At 36.8% G+C, this 21,063-nt stretch overlaps 1 protein-coding gene across 5 annotated transcripts in view; it reads right to left on the reverse strand.

The window, feature by feature from the left end:
* Nucleotides 1–10,233, reverse strand: part of Prrg1 (proline rich and Gla domain 1) — a 96,652-nt gene extending 86,419 nt beyond the window's left edge. For 3 of the 5 annotated variants that reach the window (XR_011376077.1, XM_070040657.1, XM_070040652.1), the window contains exon 1: nt 10,055–10,142. The gene's annotated coding sequence lies outside the window, so the exon portion shown is untranslated. Of the gene's footprint in view, nt 1–10,054 lie in introns of all 5 variants that reach the window. The other 2 variants (XM_070040658.1, XM_070040654.1) reach the window with 1 other exon arrangement.
* Nucleotides 10,234–21,063: the final 10,830 nt, after the last annotated feature.

Raw genomic sequence — 21,063 nt, forward strand, 5'->3', positions numbered from 1 at the left:
AAAGCCCATAATAGTCTTATCTCCAATTAACCAATTAACCACCAAAAAAGCCAGAAGTGGATCTGTGGTTCAAATGGTAAAGTGTTTACTTTGAACAAAAAAGCTCAGGGACACCTCTCAGGCCTTGAGTTCAACCCCCAGGACAGGCACAGGCACAGGCACATCTATATGTGTGTGTGTGTGTGCACGTGTGTGTGTGTGCACGTGTGTGTGTGCACGTGTGCATGTGTGTGTGTTTGTGTGTGTATGCGTGCACAGGTACAATCCACTGAAAGCATCATAATTAATGCTGAAAAACGTTCTAAGACAATGAAATGATGAAAAAGCATTCTAGGGCACAAAAAATGCAAAGATGTCAGCTTTTATCTCTTCTTTTCAACTGTATGCTGAAAATCCTACCTACTGGGATTAGTCAAAGGAAAAGAAGTAAAATGTATACAAAAAAGGATTAGAAGAAATAAAGCTACATTTGTTCAGAGATAACATGACTATCTGTATAGCAAATCCCCCAAAATGTACCTTACTCATGTAACTGTAACCTCTCTGTACAGTATCTTTACAATAAAAAAATTAAAAAAATAAAATCCCCAAAATGATAAAAGAATAATTCCTAGAACTAAGTATATCAAGATTGCATCATATATAGTTAATGAATAAAATTAATCTTCCTATTTACTAGAAATTAACAAGTGGAATTTGAATTCAAAGCACTTTATTGTTTATATGAGATTACCACCAATATTAAATACTTAAGTAAAAAAATCTATAAAAACTATGATAAAGAAATCAAAGGGCTTGGGGCTGGGAAGTTGGCTCAGTGGTAGAGCACTTGCCTTGCATGCATGAGGCCCTGGATTCGATTCCTCAGCACCACATAAGCAGAAAAAAAAAGCCAAAAGTGGCGCTGTGGCTCAAGTGGTGGAGCACTAGCCTTGAGCTGAAGAGCTGAGGGACAGTGCCTAGGCCCAGAGTTCAGGCCCCACGACTGGACCTCCCCCCCAAAAAAGAAAGAAATCAAAGGGCTAAATAAACGGAAATAAATTCCATGTTCATGGATAAGAAGACTCAATATTCTCAAGATGTCACTGCCTTACAACTTGATTTGCAAATTCAATGCAATCTTAATCACACAACCAAAAAGTTACATTGTGGTTATGAAAAATTATTCTGGCCAGGCAGAGTGGCAATCCCAGCTACTCAGAAGGAGAATACTGGGAGGATTGTGGTTCAATAACAGACCAGAAAAAGCTTACAGAGACATTCATCTAAACAAATGAACAGGACAAGGTGACTGTAATCCCAGCTATGCAGAAAACACAGATAGTAGGATTTGAAAAATAACTAAAGCAAGAAGGGCTAGGGGACATGACTAAAATGATAGAGGTCCTGCATAACAAGCCTAAGCACTAGGTTCAAACCCCAGTACTGCAAAAAACTTTTTTGTGAAGTTTAGAGGGAGAAGCAAAATATTCAGAACAACAAATATAATATTGTAAAAGAACAAAGGCAGTAGACTGACACTACCCAACTTCCAGATTTACTACAAAATCACAATAATAAGAATAGTGTGGTATGGGAAAAAGAAAATCAAAAATATATATTAATTTAATAAAACAAGGGCCCAGAAATCCAGATAAATAATGTCAACTTGTCTTTGCAAAGAAGAAAGGCAATACAATCAGTGGCTCACACCTATAATCCTAGCTACTCAGGAGGCTGAGGATCTCAGGAATATGGCTCAAAGTCAGCCTGTACAGAAAAGTTCATGATACTCTTATCTCCAGTTAAACACGAAAGGAAAAAAAGTTGGAAGTAAGCTGTGGCTCAAGTGGTACAGTACTATCCTTAAGCAAAAAAGCTTAGGGACAGCTCCCTGGCCCTGAGTTCAAGCCCTAGGACCCTGACAAAGAAGGGAATATCGTGAAAAACATGTTTTTGAACAAATAGTATTACAAGAATGAGGAATACAGACATGAAACACTTAGTAAGACCTCAGTGTAAAATACAGAACTATAAAACTCCTAGAAAAATATAAGAGAAAAACTAAATGCACAATGACATGCTGATGACTTTAGTTATATCACCAAAGGTATGCTCTATGAATGGAATATTTTTTTGGGGGGTCCGGTTGTGGGGCCTGAACTCTGGGCCTGGACACTGTCCCTCAGCTCTTCAACTCAAGGCTAGCGCTCTACCACTTGAGCCACAGCACAACTTCCAGTTTTTTTCTTTTTGCTTAAGTGGTGCTGAGAAATCTAACCCAGGGCCTCATGCATGCAAGGCAAGCACTCTACCACTGAGCCACCTTCCCAGCCATGAATGGAATGATTTATAAAATCATTTTTATTGAGACAAAAAATCATCTCTAAAATCAAATACAGTGACAATAGGGGATAAATCGAAGTGGGGAAAAAAGAAAGAAAAAAGATATAACTTCACACAGTACATTAAAAACAACAACAAAGAAAAACCTCTTGTTTCCATATCTTGGAGTTCATCTTGCTTAGCATCATCTTACATGGCATTTACATTCTTCTGAATTGGGGAAAGGAAGGGGAGCAACAAAATGGTGAGACAAAGGACAAAGCGCAAACCAATGCAACAGCAATACTCACAAAACAATACGTTGGAAATGACTTTACAACTTGGGGGTGATTGGGGAGGAGGGAAAGAGGGAGAAAAATGAGGGATAGGATAACAATGTTCGACAAGAAATGTACACATTACCTTACATATGTAACTATAACCCCTCTGTACATCACCTTGACAATAAAATTAAATTAAAAAAATCAGCTCTACTAAATATACTGTAAGGAAAATGAGAATTCAGGCTACAGAGCATGAGAAAATATTTGTAAAAGAAATACCAAATTAAGCTGAGTGTTGGTGGCTCACACCTGTAATCAGAGCTACTCAGGAAACAGATCTAAGGACTGTAGTTCAAAGCCAGCTAGGGCAAGAAAGATTCTTATCTCTAATTAACCACCAAAATTCCAACATGGAGCTGTGATCCAAGTGGTAGAATGCTACCCTGGGGTGAAAAAGCTAAGGGACAAATTCTAAGCCCCAGTACCAGAAAAAAAAAAGCAACAACAACAAAAAACAAACTAACGGGTATTATACACAACATAAAAATAAGACTTAAATGTCAGCAATGACAGAATAAATAACCTGATTTACGAACCAACAAAAAGTATGAAGAGATACTTTGCCAACAAAGATATATAGATAGAAAATAAGCATATGGAAAGATGGTCAATATTATATGCTATCTGAAAGCTGAGAGTTAAAAAAAAAAAGTAAGATACCATTACCACCACTATGCACCTATTAAAACATACAAAATACAGAACACTGAGTACATCAAATGTTGACAAGGATGTGGAGCAATTGTATCTACCATTCATTGTTGCTGGGAATGTAATCTCGTAGAATAACTACAGAAATAATCATTTTCTTACAAAACTGAAACACTTGACTCTTATCATATGATCCAGCAATTGTGATCCTTGTTATTTACTCAAAGGAGTTGGAAACTTACTGTTACACACACACACACACACACACACACACACACACACACACACACACACACACACCTCACATAGATTAAAATAGCTTTATTCATTATCTTCAAAGCTTGATTGTGATAATGATGATTTCTTAATAGGTGAATTGATAAACTGGTACATCCAGACAATGAATTATCTAGTACTAAAAGAAAACAAGGCATTAAGCTATGGAAGAAGCTTAATGTATACTAAGAGAAAGAAATCAATCTAAAAAGGCTACTTACTGTATAATTCCAACTACATTGTATTTTGAACAAAGCACAACCAAGGATCAAGGTTGCCAGGGCCTAGGGGAAGGAAAAGGATAAATACATAGAACATAGATGATTTGAAAGGTAGTGAAACTATTTTGTATATCAAAATAGTGGACAGAAGGCTGTATGAATTTGTCTAAACCCTTAGAATGTTCAAGTAAACCCTGTAGAAACAATGAACTTTATGTGATAATTTTTCAGTGTAAGTTTATCAGTTGTACCAAATATACTTCTGTGGCACCGAATATTCTGATAGCACAGGAAGTTGTGTGTGGGGGACAGAACAGGAGGTATATGGGAGTTCTCATTGCTGCCTAATTTTTCCACTAATCTAAAACTGCTATAATTTGATTCATGGCTAGAATTTCCTGCTTACTCAAATCTATGAATTTTAGCTGGATATGAAACTCACCTCCAACTCAACATGTCTATCAATCTTCACTTTTACAAACTTTCTCCTACAACCTTCCATATTTCATTAAATGACTACTCAATTCTCCCAGTTAAAAAGCTGCATTTTCTTGTAATCATCCTTAATTCTCATCTTCTGTTACATTCTACTTCCAAATAATCAGGAAATCTGATTGCTTGTCTTTGCCTCATTATATACTACCTTAATTCAAGTTACTACAATCTCTGTTCTAATTTGTCTCTCTTCTGTTTTACTTTCCACCAATCATCCAACTTGATCTGTGTAAAATGAAAATTATGTAACACCACTCCTCACTTTAAAGCCTCTTATGTCTATCCTTCATACCTTACTGGGCCTTCCTAAAAATGAGCAAAATGGTTTTCAGACCTCAGCCTCCAGAGTAGCTAGGATTACAGATGTGAGCAGCTGGTATGTAATTTAGTATCTTCTAAAAAAACTATAGTCTAGCCGGGCACCGGTGGCTCACGCCTGTAATCCTAGCTATTCAGGAGGCTGGGATCTGAGGATCGTTGTTCAAAGCCAGTCGGGGCAGGAAAGTCCAAGTCCGTGAAACTCTTATCTCCAATAAACCACCAGAAAACCGGAAGTGGCACTGTGGCTCAAATGGTAGAGCACTTGCTTTGAGCTGAAAAGCTGAGGGACAGCTCCCAGGCCCAGAGTTCAAGCCCCACAACCGACCAAAAAACAACAAAAAAAAAAAAACAAAAAAAACAAAAAAACAAACTATAGCTCAGGAAATACATAAACCAGTAATAGTGTTGTATTGTCAAATTATCAAGTGATAATGTACTATACAATATTCAACTGCTACACTTTTATAGAATTGAAAACACATTACGTTTGCTCATACCAGTATCACCACAAATGTAATGTGTTATACTACTATGTTACTATGCATATCAAATTATTAAGTGATAGGAATTTTTCAGCTCCATTATAACCTTATTGGACCAGTTTTTACATAGAGTCTTCATTGACCAAAGTGTCATCATGTACTGTAGTGGTGTATATACACATGCAAATAACTGCATATACAAATAAATGCATGTGTATATATACATAAGCATACATATCTTCTATTTCTTTTATTTTATATATACCCCCTCAAAAAAGATGTAAGATACTTATGGGAAGAAATCTGTGATAAAGTATAGCTGTTTTATTCAATGCTGTATCCCCAATTTTATCCTTAGAACATTCCCTGGCAATAGATAGGCACAGAGATATCAGTTGAATAAATTAATTAAAAACATGTAAAAATTTCTGACATAACAATCTTGTACTGAGGGCTGGACAATAAAATTATAACATAATATATGTACAATTAACTTTAAAAAATCTGAATATGAAAGTATGTGGAAAAGCACAATAGTGTGAACATTAGATGTATGTATCTTAGCTGAAACTGATTCATTTGCTGACATTATTCAGCCAAAAAAATCATTTCTAAGTAGAGTTTAAGGAGGATTAAGATCCACTGAAGAAAAGTAGTATTCAAACAAACCTCTTCTAAACATCCAGCATTACTTATCTGTAATTTTTTTCACTCAATTCCACATCTTCTTACTCTATCATACTCCACACCATCATATTTATCCTCTTAGCATTACTCCTTCATTCACTTCCCTGCTCTAACAGGTTTATCTTTTATAAACATTGTCATTGTCCTGATTCCTTAAACTCTTCAAAATCCAAACTTTTCCTCTCCTTCTCTCTCTACCAACAATTTAACAACAAAAGTAGTCTGCTAGCCAGGAGCCTGTGGCTCACGCCTGTAATCCTAGCTACTCAGGTGGCTGAGATCTGATCATCATGGTTCAAAGCCAGCCCAGGCTAGAGGGTCCCTGAGACTCTTATCTCCAATTAACTTCCAGAAAACCAGAAGTGGCGCTGTGGCTCAAGTGCTAGAGTACTTGACTTGAGCTGAAGAGCTCAGAAACCCCCACGACCCACCAAAAGCATAGTAGTTTGTTTTCACTGCTTCCACATGTTGATCACCATTGATTAAAGAAGAGTTTTTTAGGGAGCGTGAACATCAAAATTTCCTGGATTTTTTTTTCGGGATCCACAAGCAGGATTTCTGATATTTGATATGTTCACCAGCAGAGGTGCTCTAAATATATGTACACTGGTGGAAACAGCTCCCTAGGAAAGGCTAATGGACACACCTTATTAAGAACTATTACCTCAAATACCTGCATTTGTTTTTTTGATTGTAATAAAAATAATATTCCATGATCCAGGGATATAATCAATCTGATTTAATACATCAAAATATGTGACATACAAAAATATGTGACATATATAAGGAAAACCTCTCAATTATGAAGTATTTTCTTATAGTCCTTTCTTATACATTCTTTACAGGAGATGATACACACATCCTTTAGGACACTTTGTTCTAAACTTCAGAATTAGAAAAACAACAGAAATGCAAAGAGGGAAGTTTAAGTAAAGAAATGTTTAACAAGGAAGATACAATCATAATGGCTTGCTTTGTAATATCTTTTCAGTAGGTGGGCCTATAGGTTACAGAAATGAAGAACTTCACAGTAAGAAATTTCATCCAACACTGGTGGCTCGTATCTCTTTTCCTAGCAATGCAGAAGGCTGAACTTTGAGGATCACGGTTCGAAGCCAGCATGGGCAGAAAAGTCGAAAAGACGCTAATCTCAAATTAATAAGTGAGAAGCCAGAAGAGGAGTGAGCTATAGCTCAAGTGGTAGAGTAGAAGCCTTAAGCAAAAAAGCCAAACAAAAATGCAAAGCCCTGATTTCAAGCCCCACTACTGGCATACACATACACAATAAAAGGAAATTTCCAAGTACACATCTTCTCTGGGTCTCAAATTTTCTTTGTAAAAACCAGATACTAACTTGAAGTCACATTTTTTGGAAGAAGGGAGGTCACTGTTATGAGGAAAAGTGATGTATAAGGTAAAATACTTTTACAGATAGGTGGATGGAGTTGAGCTTAAGTGACAGAAGCAAATAGAGTTTACTAATGGCCAGAATAGGTTCTCTGATTTACAGGCACAGAAACCTGGACTAACAAAACAGTCAATCCTGACTCATTTTTAGACTAAAGAATCAATTCCATTCTTTTACAAAATGAGTGATCATAAATTCATTCTTGAGATGAAAGCTGGGGGTAGGAATGATGAGAGTGGATCTAATGAAAAGCATGAAGAAGTTAATTCTTGTTTTATGGGCTACAGGTTACTGGAAGGCCAGGGATGCAGGTGGAACTAAATGAGATATCAAAGACAAGATGGTAGAAATGATCAGACCAATTATACCACAAAATATTATAAAATGAAAAGAGATCCAGCAGGGTGCCTGTTGCTCATGCCTATACTCCTAGCTACTCAAGAAGCTGAGATCTGAGAACCATGGTTCAAAGTCAGCCAGGGCAGGAAAGTCCATGAGACACTTATCTCCAATAAACTACTCAGAAAAAGCCAGAAGTGGCGCTGTAGCTCAAGTGGTAGTGTGCTAGCCTTGATTCAAATTAGCTTAGGGACAGCACCTAGGCCCAGAGTTCAAGCTCTAGGACCAACCAAAAAAAAAAAAAAAAAAAGACAGAGATCCATTAGCTAAAGGCTATTTAGAAGTATTGTATAATACAATTAATTATGCTACAGCTTTCTTTAGATGCTTTAGCCTTTAGAGGATAGCATTTGTCAAGCTGGATTCACTTGTAGCACTTCCTAAATTACAACAACACCCTATTTTTGTCCTTCTGTAAATAGTTAACTTTCTGTTACAAAAAGTTGACTTTTCACTAGTTTTGGTGTCAGAAGTTAGCCTTGATCTTTTTCTGGTCCTTATTTTTCCTTATCTGCTAAGTGTTTATACCTCTTTTGTAACAATGTACTATGACTAATACATGGGAACACATTTCTGTCTTTATTCCTTCTCCATATCCAAAAAATGTCACTCAAATATTATATACAACTTCAGCATTCAGATTTTTCCCATTATCAGATGAATTTATGCAGAAAAAATTATTATCTTTCTAACAGTATTTATTAACACATACCTCTTTTAGCTTTATTAGGCACCCTCACATGCCCAACTGACTTAGGTATAACCCAAGACAAGAGAATCCTGTTTCAAAGACAGGCCAGGCAGAAAAGTCAGTGAGATTTTATTATCTCCAGTTTTCCAGCAAAAAGCCAAAGGTGGAAGTGTGCCTCGTGTTGTAGAGCCCTAATCTTGAGTGGAAAACCCTAAGAAACAGTATGAGAGCCTAAGTTCAAGTCCCACTACTAGCACAAAGATAAAATAAGTCTAGTGACATCAGTTTTACAGACAAGGGGATAATTATTTCACTGTGGGAAAGGTGGCAAATTTTTTCTGGGAAGTGAACTGCGCTAATCTGAAAAGATGAATTAGAGTTAATCAGGTACCGTTATTACCATAAACCTCGAAATAACTAGAAGATCGAGTAAAATAACAAAATTCTGCTCACTTCATACCTAAGGGAAAGCAATTATATCTTTAAATATCATCAGATTTTAAAGTAAATGTTTATAAAACAGGATTGACAACCAAGGGAAAGGAGTGGAGGAAGAGGAATTTCAATTCATTTTGTTGTATTAAGTTAAAACAAATGGGTGAAAATATCAACATCTATGATTGGGAACATACACACCATATTTTTAAAAAGATTCTAAAATTAAAAATTAAAGCCTATGAACTCATATTTAATATCACAATATTTTCTCTAGTGTTTTCTATTCTTGATATCATACTTAAAAGTTCTGAGTCTGCCCAAGTACTTGGCAGCGATCTCCCAATAATATACTCTTGATTGAAACCATCAACAGTCCTTTATCCAACTTTTCACTTACCCAGACTTGTGCAACTTCACATCCTTCAGTTAGGCTTTCTATTGTGACTACCAAAAGGGAAGAATCGAACTTTAAGATTTGTCACTCCACTTCTTCTCCCTCCCATTCAATTATTTCCTGTCAAATGCCATTAGTTTTGTTTTTCTTCTGCAAATACGTGTATAACACAATCACAAAAGCAATGTCTGCACAAGAGCCTGAACTCACACACACACACACACAAAATCTACTCATAAACCTCTGGGGCTTTTCCTACTACTAATCAAAATCGCCGGACCAGGAAGAGGAAAAGGCTGAAGCAGGAAGGTTGTTTTCTTCCTTCCACTCCACCACGCTACCTCCCCCACCCCATGATTCCCAATCCCCTAAGGCCACACCACGACTTTGCAAGCACCCCTCCCACACACACCCGCCCCCGCTGTCACCAGCCACTGCGTACGAAACAGTCATAGCCTTTGTTAAAATGTCCATGAGCACAATGGACCAGAAGAGGGACACATTCCCCCGGACGCGGTTAAGGAAAGTAACAAGAACGCCACGCCCTCCTTGGCAATAATCCAGGCCGAGAGCCCACCTCCCCTAAATCTTTACCCCAGTGATGGGGAATGTTCCTGGCAAATCTGTACCTCAAGAAGCCAGAGCGGGAGCAAAGGGATAAGCCTGGGACGCCTCTCAGGGGGCACCAAGCCGGGGGACTGAACTTGAAGCTGGGATATGCTCCAGAGCCTGGGAGAACCTCCCGATTCTGCCAAGCTCGTGTATGGACTTCCAGCGTCTGGGTTGCCTCTCTTCAGTTTTTCTCCTCAAACACACCCTCCTCCTCCACTCCCGCCACAGCTCACTCTGCTCCCCACGCGGCCCCAATCGGCACACTCCAGTAGTTGAGCTACCAACATTAAAAAGCACGTCTGAACAGTTTCTCCTCAGCCACCGAACTCACCCACGTCCACCTCGATCGTTCCTGGTAAGCTCGCCTGGGACGGCGTTCCCTCAGAGGAGCCCAGCTCGGCTGCCACACTTACCACGGGTCCCGCTCCGCTACTCCGCGCTCAGCGAGGGGCAAACCGCGCCTGCGCTCTCACACTACTTGCCAAGCCTTGCGGGAGCTAAAAGCCAGGAGCCGACGGAAAGGGCTGTGGGAAGCAACGGGGCCGCCTGGGGCGGGGTTAGGAATGAAGGGGCGGGGCCGTGAAGGGGTGGGAAACCAGGGGCGGGGCCCAACGGAGTGGGAAAGGAAGGAGTGAATCTTCTGCCACCACTTTCGCCTCTGAGGGAAAGCGCCTTCCACTGGGGTCCTTCATCGTGTTGTCTGTTTATAACACTGACAGAAAAACTGATAAGGCCCTTTTGTGCACCCCACATTTACCATTGATTGAACCTGGCTTGATGCACAACCATGTAGTCACCCTTTGGGATCTCCCGATCTCTCCCTCAAAGGCCCGTGTTCCTACCCACATTTCTTCCTTTTGACACACTTTCTGCCCATCTCATCAGGCATTCTTCTTTGCCGTAGTCATTTTTCCCCTCATTGTGCATAGTCCTCAGCCTTCACGAAGCTGGAGGCATGGAGATTTTTAATTCACAGGCCTCTGATGTAGGACTGTGTGTAAGCCCGGATCATGATTGGTAACTAGCCAACCATTGCCCTCTGTTACAGCTCAAGAATTGCCCTTTCCCCAGGACAAACTTTTGCTGCTGTTTCTGGACAACTTTGGAGAACAGCAATCTGCTTTCACTTAGAAAGAATCTTGATCAAACCTACAGAAGCCTCTTGGAAAGGAGAACTCAGGTTGTCAAATAAAGCCCAACTTTGATTCTGCTTTTTAGATAGATATCTTTAGAACCTTAGGATTCTGAAAACCTAACAGAAAATAAGGCCGTGTTTTCTGATGTTAAGCACTTTGAGGAACCTACCTTGATTATTATTCCATGCTACATGTGCTTAATATTGAGCTCTACACTCTTCTGTTTAAGTTCTGCACAGCTGTGGCAAGACATCTTGCATGCCTTCAGATCAGCTATTAAAATAAACACATCTCACTGAATACAAAGTGAATTGGGTGTTGGCCTAAAGTGATTTATTCATATTTTCCCCTTCTATTTTTTTGTGCTTCAGTCATGATAAAATTAAGAAACATTTAGCTTAACAAAGGAATTGCCACAGAGCCACACCAATAGTCATTGCCAGTAAGAATTTTGATTGTGACTCGTTCAATGAATAATGGTAGTTACCAGACTTTCCTAATCTCTTTATAGGAGAATCTGGGAACTGCCATTAAAGAACTAAATACGGTGAAATTCTTCCTATTAGCTTCTTTGGGTCTTCCATTTGTGTATATTTTACAAAGCAGATGCTCTGTCCTTAAGAGGCCTTACTACAGAAAGATATGCTGGCAAATATAGACACAGATTTCAAAGGTCACATAAATCTGTAAGTGTATGGGCACAAGATCACCCATGTCATATTCATTCTTCATAGATAATGGGTTTTAAAAACAGAGGATTTGTAAGATAATCTTTGCATCTTTAACAGAGGTGTATATGTGGGGGGGGCTAAATTTTAATCTGATTTCTAAATTTATTTTCTTCTTTTTGCCTGAAATTTGTCAGATTACTGCAGTTTGATTAATAAATACTAAATTGAAGTAGCTTAGGCAAAAAGAGAATGCTATTGTGTAACCCAAGTTGCGAAAGAGTAAGTCTATTATTGGCCTTGGGAATAAATGGAACCAGAAAGTAGAATGTTTCAAATTCCAGCTTTCAATCTTACCTCTCTCAGACAGGGTCATTCTTTCAGTACTTCTCAAAGTCACATTCTGCATGTTTAGAGCCATAACCTCTGACAAATAATAGGCTGAAGCCTACCAAGTGCATACCAGATAGAAAGTGTCCCACTTTCCTCACTTCTAGTTTTTAAAAACTTCAACTAAAGAGTGTGCCTAGATGGGGGTGAGTATGGTAACCACTCTTGGAAGTAAAATGTATGTGTAATCTAAGAAGCCTCCCCCCGAAAGAAGTATATCTTTAAGCTGGGATTAAAATTTAGGTCTTCAGATAACTTCACTCTTATTGTAAAGATACTGTATAGAGGGGTTACAGTTCCATGAGTAAGGTAATGAGTACATTTCCTATCGAATATTGTTACCCCCTCCTTTGTTTTTCCCCTACTATCCCTTCCCTCCCTACCTCCCCAACTCCTACCCTGACTCGAAGTTGTAAAGTTCGTTTTCAACATAATGTCTTGTATGTCTCATCGTTACAATGGGTCAACCTGTATCCTTGTTTCAGCATTTTATTATTTCCCTTCCCCTCCTCAAATTAGAAATATGTATATACAAGATACAGGACACCAGAATCAAATACAGTGAAAACACGGGTTATACCATGGGGAAGAACATACAAAAGAAACAAAAAAATCACATAGTACATTAAAAAAAAACAGCAACAAGGAAAAGCCTCTTGTATCCATATCTTGGGGTTCATTTTGCTTAGCATCATCTTATATGGTCATATATACATAGCTTTTGACCTTTTCTGCTTGTCTGGTAAGATTATTCTAAATGTATACTAGTTATTGCAAATAAGGGAAACCATGGGACCTATGTTTCTTTGGGTCTGGCTTACTTTACTTAATATAATTTTTTCTAAGTCTTTCCATTTCCTAACAAATGGGAGTGTCATTCTTTCTGATGGAGGCATAGAATTCATATATATATATATATATATATATATATGATATATAATATATATGTGGTATATAATATATAATGCAATATATACTATATAATATATATTATATATTATATATAATATATATTGCATTATATATAATATATATTTTCTAAGGCATCTCCCCCTTCCCCACACACTAAGATGTTAAAACATGTCCCCAAGAAAAGTCAAAGCTCAGTTCTCATACCTACCTTGGATTATAACCAATACTAATATATATTATATGTTGCATTATATATTATATAATGTATATATAGTATATATACATTATATAATATACATTATATATACCATATTTTCTTCATCCACTCATTTACTGAGGGGCATCTGGATTGGTTCCATATCTTAACTATGGTGAATAATGCTTTGATAAACATAGTTGTGCTGATAGCTTTAGTATGGCCTTGTTTGTGTTTGTTTGGGTAAATGCCCAAAAGTGGGATTGCTGGGTCATTGGGGAGCTGAATGTGTAGTCTTGAGGAAACTCCATACTGCTTTCCAGTGTGGTTGAACATACTCCCACCAACAATGCAGTAGGGTTACCTGCTCTTGCTTTTAAACAATGAATATCCCTTTCAGTGCTAAAGGCTGTAATTCTTAAAACTTTCCTATTTGCTTTCTTCTTAGTCTGAGTAATGTGTTGGTCATTCTGTCTTCAGCTCAAAAGTATATAATAATCTGAGTTAAATCTCTTAGCTGTGGGATAAAAGAAGCCAAGCCTCCTTTCATCCCTAGGAAGAAGCCCAACAGTATCTACCTTTAAAGTATTTTATATTTTCTTCCATGAGTTTTCCCTTTGTATCAAAGACTGTTGCCCTTGGGATATTTTTCCCTGTTCTGATATTAAAAAAAAAAGGGAAACATTTCGTGGCCAAATAATTACATGTTTCCAAAATAAACATTTGAGAAAAGACCAATCTCTAATTACTAAAACTTTTACCACCTAACCAGAAGTAGTTATGATCTTAGAGAAGAAAAGACAAGTCTGTTTTTTCAGGAGATAGTGATTTATTGCCCTATTTTCTAATCAGTAGGATTTTTGAGTGACTCTTGGCCATGCAGTAGACTAGTTGTCAGCATACTTCTAACACCAAGCACTTGAAGGAAAGGTAACAACAGAGATGCAACAACACTAAAATGGTTGATAGTAAATATGAAGGGAATCTTCCTGTACTAGCTACACAAAGTAATTTCAGCTTGAAAATACCTTTGTATGTATAGTATATTAAAACAAAAGTGTCAAAGTGAGACAACATGCTAATCAGTAAAAGATTTTGGGCTTTGAGTTTTCTGAGGCATTTCCCCTGTCCCCCACACACTAGGATGTTAAAACATGTCCCCAAGAAAAAACAAAGCTCAGTTCTCATGCCTACCTTGGATTATAACCAATAATAATCTTGGCAGCCTCAAAGGCAACAATTGTGGTTGGTCTCCAGTGTTCCTAACTTGACACAGGTTGTAGATTACCTTTATGATATAAAATATTTTTATATTAACACTGTGCAGTCTATATTGCTATTGTAATAGAAAGCAGTTTGCTAATTGGACTACCTAGGAAAAAAAAGCTGAACAAAATGTCTGAAACCCTAGAAACTCCCAAAATATTCTGTCTATGAATAAATACATTACTCTTTGTTCTTTTATTCATTTTGGAACAACTCCATGAATACATTTCTGGGATCATTTTGATTCTATTAATGTTCTTGGTAATATAATGCAGAATGTGATAACTGTGGAAAAATAAAGCAACATCTCTCTTTATTGCAAAAAGAAAAGTAAAAATTGTCTCTTGTTCTTGTTCTAGCCTTGACTAAAAGAAGAATGTGGGATAGAGTGCCATGTATTATCCATACTATTATTTCCCCTGAACATATAGAAAGATGGCATTCCTGACCTCATTTACAGATGAATTGAGACCCTTTCATTAAAGTCTAGCAAACAAGAACTAGACAGAATTTATATGCTTTTTCTAATCTGCCTATTAAAAAAAAAACCGAACTTGTGTGTAGCTATTGGCTTCTCTTTCCCTGTACCAAGAGTTCTGCAAGTCACCTTACTGATATGCCAGATACTTTTACTATTTTCCCCACAAAATAGTGGGAAGATGGATCCCTGTATCATATAATGAAAATGATACTATGCCAACATACATTAAACTTTAAGGGACAAAATGTATACTATAAGGTCTAATGTTTTTATCTGTAATAAGTTAATGGTCCCAAACCTTTAATTTATTTATCATATCAAGAAAATATCAATTTTCTTCTTTTAAATAACCCTAACTTGTAATATAAATTACTAAGTATCTTTCTATTTACTTCTTTTTTTAAGTTAATGGTCTTGAAAAATCCTGTTTGTTTCTTATTTTAAATAACTTATAGTAAGGCGGTCTCTGCATACTCACCTTTTATCAGGTGGATGTTTAATTTATTATGTGTGTGTGTGTGTGTGTGTGTGTGTGTGTGTGTGTGTGTGTGTGTGTGTGTGTGTGCCAGTACCAGGGTGGCTTGCTTGTTCATGGGCAGTGTTCACTCACTTATGCCAGGTCTTCAGCACAGAAGTTTGCTGTTAATTGGAAATGGAGTCTTGCGGATTTCTCCATCGTGGCTACTCTGATTTGGGGCTCCTTAGTAACTAGGATTACAGATTATAGGCATGAGCCACAGGTTCCCAACCTGTTTAAATTATTTTATTACAGCATTTTACAAGTGAAACTACCAATAGAAAATTTTATTTTACAGTTGTAATATAGGAAATGCAATTGAGTTGTAGAGTTTGGCTATTAGTGTAGCTGAGAAGCTCAACAACATTCAACCCTGACACAGGAAATAATTTTAATTTCTGGAAATCAGTATGAATGTCCCTTAAAAGACTAAAAATAGATCTACCATATGATTCTCTGCCAATGTATCTTTCAAATTCTAATTATGGGCTAATCATTGAGCCGAATCATTTGAGAATGTGGAGAGGAAATTTTAAGAGTGGTGATGAATTCACTTCAGCTTTAGAAGAATTTAAGTCCAACTCTTAGAAATAATGAAGCCTGTTAAAATTTGTTTGGGAGGAAATGGAGCTGTGGCTCAAGTGGTAGTAGAACACTAGCCTTGAGCAAAAAGAAGGTCAGGGTCAGAGCCCAAGCCCTGAGTTCAAGCCCTAGGAAAGGCCCAAAAATTTTAGTTTGAGAAAGTGGAAAAGGAGAATGAGGAAGAGTGCAAGCAGTTCAGTCTAATCAGGATATAGAAATATGTTTTTTAAAAAAAACAACTGGCATAACTAAAGGATGCCCTAACAATGTGGAAAAATATAATTTAGTGAAGTCAAATCCCTATACCATTATTATGAAGAGAATAACAGAAGAGAATAACAGAAAAACATGTCTTCATGATTTATATATTCTAAATGAAGTGAAACTATGGGTAATCACTTAAATGACAATGGTAACCTTATTTGTTAGGCACAGTTATTTATCACATGACTTATATTTTAATGTCAGCTCATGCTGACATACTTACTATTAAATTAGAATAACTATGCCAGTGATAAAAATCTATAGTTCTCAAACTAACAGTCTTACTGCCTAGCTTATTTGCTTTCTGTCTTCATATAATTTTCTTTCAAATCTATTGCCCGTAAGGCCAGTCTTTTAATTTCTCTTTGTAAAGATAAAAATAAGTAGATAGCAAGAGTAAAGGCAATGGGAACAGATGCAAAGGATACACAAATGTCACAGGAATCTTAGAGAACAAGAAGTCTTTGGAGCCATATTCTCAATAGATTAAATCTTTTCAAGTGACTACTCATTTTCTGGAAACACTCTGTTAAACTACATATAATGTGTTCAACAATGTCATAACATTGCATTTCACACATTCTAAACAATTCACATTGCTTTAGTGGATGGGGAAAAGTTAAAGTAATGCTCAGAAGATGTACATGTACTTATTGCTTCCCAACATTTTATATTACAGATTGTAGTTCTTTTTGACATATTTATTATAGACTGGTAATTTTAATTCAGCTTGATGGCAAGAACATTTTTTCCCTTGTATTTGATGAATCTCTGTGAATACTGATTACGATTTTTGTTTTTTATTTAATTTCAAAATATATGGTGTGAGTACTTTTCTTTGTTCACAAATATTCAATCAAAAGTCACAAAGAAAATCTGATAAGAACAAACAACAATGTTACAATGAAGGTGATGTTTTTGCAATTTGAAAGACAGTGTTAGTAGAAGGATCCCTGTCTGTCTGTGCCCACTTTCATGTTCAGCTGTTACTTTTGGAAATCCATGGGACATTTTTGCATGGCTTCGTAGATTTTTCCCCTTACAATTGTCAGTACAAAGGATAATTGTATCCCAAAGCTGAAGAAACAATGGCACTTGTGCTTATTTTTATTTAAAAGTGAACTATTGTTTCTACTCTGTGCATTCACTATCTTCTGATTTCCTTCCAGAGTTTCTTTCTGTGTGTAAAATATTTGTTGAAAACTGATATATTAGAATCACAGATTACAAATTGACTTAGAGTTTTATTTATCTTATCAATGCAGGTAGCAATGCCACATCATTCAACAACTTTGTGATGAAGCGCATTGCTACTTAAATTCCATGATACAGCATGCCTGTGGAAAGTGGTTGTATCAAGGGTTTTCAGGACCACCTCTCCATTTGAAGATTCACTAGAGAGACTCGTGGGACTCAGAATATAATTGTACATATGACAACGATTTATATGCTATAATCACAGCTATATCATAAGGGGGAAATATGGAAGATTCTACATGTAGGCCTTTTTATGCTCGCTTCCTCCTATGAGGGGCCAAAAAGGGTAAATTCTCCCAGAAACAAAAATGCAACAACGTTCATATAATATTTTTCCTTAGGGAAGTCCACTGGAGACTAAATACTCTGGATTTTTATTGTAGTCTGATCATGTGGATAGTCTCTACCAATCATCTACCAAACATACCAGACTTTCTAAAGAAAATCCAGAGTTCAGCATTAGCTACATGGTTGGCATGAACAGTTTTAATACACTGAATGACTTTTATAAGTTCTGAGATTAGAAGGCTCCCAGATATTAGCCAAGTACTAATCTTAATAAACACCGTCTGTAGGATAGCACTTTCAGGCATGGCATCTTAATTCTTTTTCTGCACAATGGCTAACCAAGTCTAGCCACTGCAAATGGAAAATTCTTGTGCACTAGCAATTTACATGCAAATAAATTCTCATTCTATTGTAGGCTATGTACCTCAGAAAAGTTATTATTGTAACAATTTATTTTCTGTTTACACATGTAGATTCCTCCCATGTAATTTATCAACTTTTCCTTATAAAGCAAATATAAACTGAAAATCCACAATAAAAACAATTGATCTTACAATTTTCTGTCAATGGTTTCATTAACCAGCTTCTCAATGAATTTGATTAACAAGTTGTGGAATTGATCTAAGTTAAAATGTAATTCCTGTCTGATCTTACTGAAAACAAAAAGCCTATTTTGACACTTTAGCTATTATATTTTTTTTAGCATGCTTTAATTTTCACATTTTAATAGGTGAGTGGAAGCTACTGTACATTCTTTACTACTCATCTCTCATCTCTACTATTAGTAAGGAAGCCTTTAATACACATAGTACCTTAACTTAATTCTTTTTATAGTTAATTTTTATCATTAAGAATTCAGCTGCTGGGGTTGGAGTCGTGGCTCAGTTGATAGAGCACCAGCCAATGGGCAAAAGCATCAAATATCGAGTATAAATCCCAATCTGAGACCAAAAAAAGAAAACAGTAGAATTCAGCTGCTAAAAGGCCAGATGTAGTAGTACACATCTGTAACCCTAGGTGCCCAGAAAGTGAAGATGGAAGAATCAAGCCACCCCAGGTAAAAGTTACCAAGACCTCTATCTTAACAAATGAATATGGTAGCATGCACCTGAGAAGGTGTAGGGTAAAAGGTGTAGGTAAAAGGGTGGTAGCTTCAGGCTGGCCCCAAGAGAAAACCTGAAATCCTCTCTGAAAACCTACTAATGCAACAAAACAAAACAACAAATACCTTGGGATATGGCTCATGGAGTGCCTGCCTAGCACATATAAAGCCCTGAGTTAAAACTCTAGCACTATTGAAAAGTAGTTAAAATGTTTTATTTTTCTTGCTGTTGTTTTTAACGTACTTATAATGTACTATGTGATTTTTTTGTTTCTTTTGTATGTTCTTCCCCCATGGTATAACCCCTGCTTTCATTTGATTCCGGTGCCCTACATCTTGTATATACATTTTTCTAATTTGGGGAGGGGAAGGGAAATAACAAAATGTTGAAATAAGGATATAGGTTGACCATTGTAGCAATGAGATGTACAAGACACTATGTTGAAGATGAACTTTACAACTTCGTGGTGAGGGGAGAGGAGTTGGGGAGGTGGGAAGGGAAGGGATGGTAGGAGAAAAAGAAAAGATTGGGTAACAATGCTCCATAGGAAATGTACTCATTACCTTACTCATGTAACTGTAACCCCTCTATACAGTATCTTTACAATAAAAAAATATATATATATTAAAAAAATTAGCCAGGACCTGGCAATTGCCTGTAAATCTGAGTATCTACTGAAATCTGAGTATCATGGTTTAAAGCCAGCCAGCACAAGAAAGCCCATGAGATTCTTCTCTCCAATTAACTTCCAAACTACCAGAAGTGGAGCTGTGGTTCAAAGTGGTAGAATGCTAGCCTTGAGCATAAGAGCTCAGGGACAGTGCTCAGGTCCCGAGTTCAAGCCCCACAACTGACAAAAATAAATAAATAAAAAGCAGTAAAATAATTTAAATGAAGAGATGAAAATATTTGAGAAGAATAATTATTTTACTTATAGTACTTAAAGAAGTTTTAAACCAGGAAGGTCTTAAAATGTACTAGCTGGCTCAGAACAGTGATCCTCAGATCTTAGCCTCCTGAGTAGCTACATTTATAGACATGAGACACTGAAGCCCAGCTTTTAAATCACATTTTTATTGGCTTATATTAGTTATGAGGGAGATGATTTCATTTTTATATATTGCAATGCTGTATTTTATATACATTGCAATGCTGTATTGCAATCAGTTTCACTTTTAAAAAATAATTCATTTTTGTGGGTGTCGTATTTTTTGTTTTTTGTTTTTGGTACAGTCCTGGGGCTTGAACTGAGGGCCTGAGCACTGTCCCTGAGATTTTTTTTGATCAAGACTAGCACTCTAATATTTGAACCACAGCTCCACGTCTGGTTTTTTGGTAGCTAATTGGAGATAAGAGTCTTATGGGCTTTTCTGCCTGAGCTGGCTTTGAACCACAGTCTTCAGATCTTAGTCTATTGAGTATCTAGGATTAGAGGTGTGAGCCAGCAGCACCCAGAAAATGTAGTAAATAATTCTCATTCACCAGAAATAAGAAGGTTGTAAATGCAACAGGAAAAAAGGAAGAATTACCTTCATAGTTATACTTAGAGATATATCTGAGCAGATAAAGGGTTAACAGAGCAGGCCTGAGACTGTACTTCTTAGAAAGGCCTGTAACTTAGTTTCCCTACATTGATATGTAACTTTCCCCAAATGATGAGAATGACTTGCTATACCTAAACTGTTGGCGCAAACAGTATGGTTTGTGCAAACACTTGTTTACTTCTAATAGTCTATAACTTTAATATGTAACAGGCCAGACTCCAAAAGTAACTGGATATCAAGTCACAAAATTTTAGATAACCCTTCTCATGAGTTGTAATAACTTGTTGATGAAAGAATTGTGTCAAGTGTGACCCCAGTACAAGAGGACGCTGGGAAGCTGGCACTTGGTTTCCTTTGAACTTTGTTTGCCCTGTGAACCTTTTCCATTTGCTGATTTTATTTTGTGTCCATTCATTCTACTAAATGTTAGCACAACTGCTTTTTTCATTCTTTCTAACACCTGCCACACATTACTTATATACATATATATATATATATTATTTTACTGTAAAGATGCTGTAGTGAGGGGTTACAGTTACATGAATAAGGTGATGAGTATATTTCTTGTTGACATTGTTACTCACTCCTTTGTTTTTTTTCCCTACTATTCCTTCCCATCTCTTACTTACATTTTTTAAAAATAAGTTTTTCCTACTTACATTTTTAGAGACATCATTGTATCAGATTCATCCTGCTATTGGATAGAGGATAAGATATATTTATTCTTATGTCACTG

Source organism: Dipodomys merriami, unplaced genomic scaffold (assembly GCF_024711535.1).
Source record: "Dipodomys merriami isolate MVZ:Mamm:240054 unplaced genomic scaffold, mDipMer1.0.p SCAF_3, whole genome shotgun sequence".
Lineage (NCBI taxonomy): Eukaryota > Metazoa > Chordata > Mammalia > Rodentia > Heteromyidae > Dipodomys > Dipodomys merriami.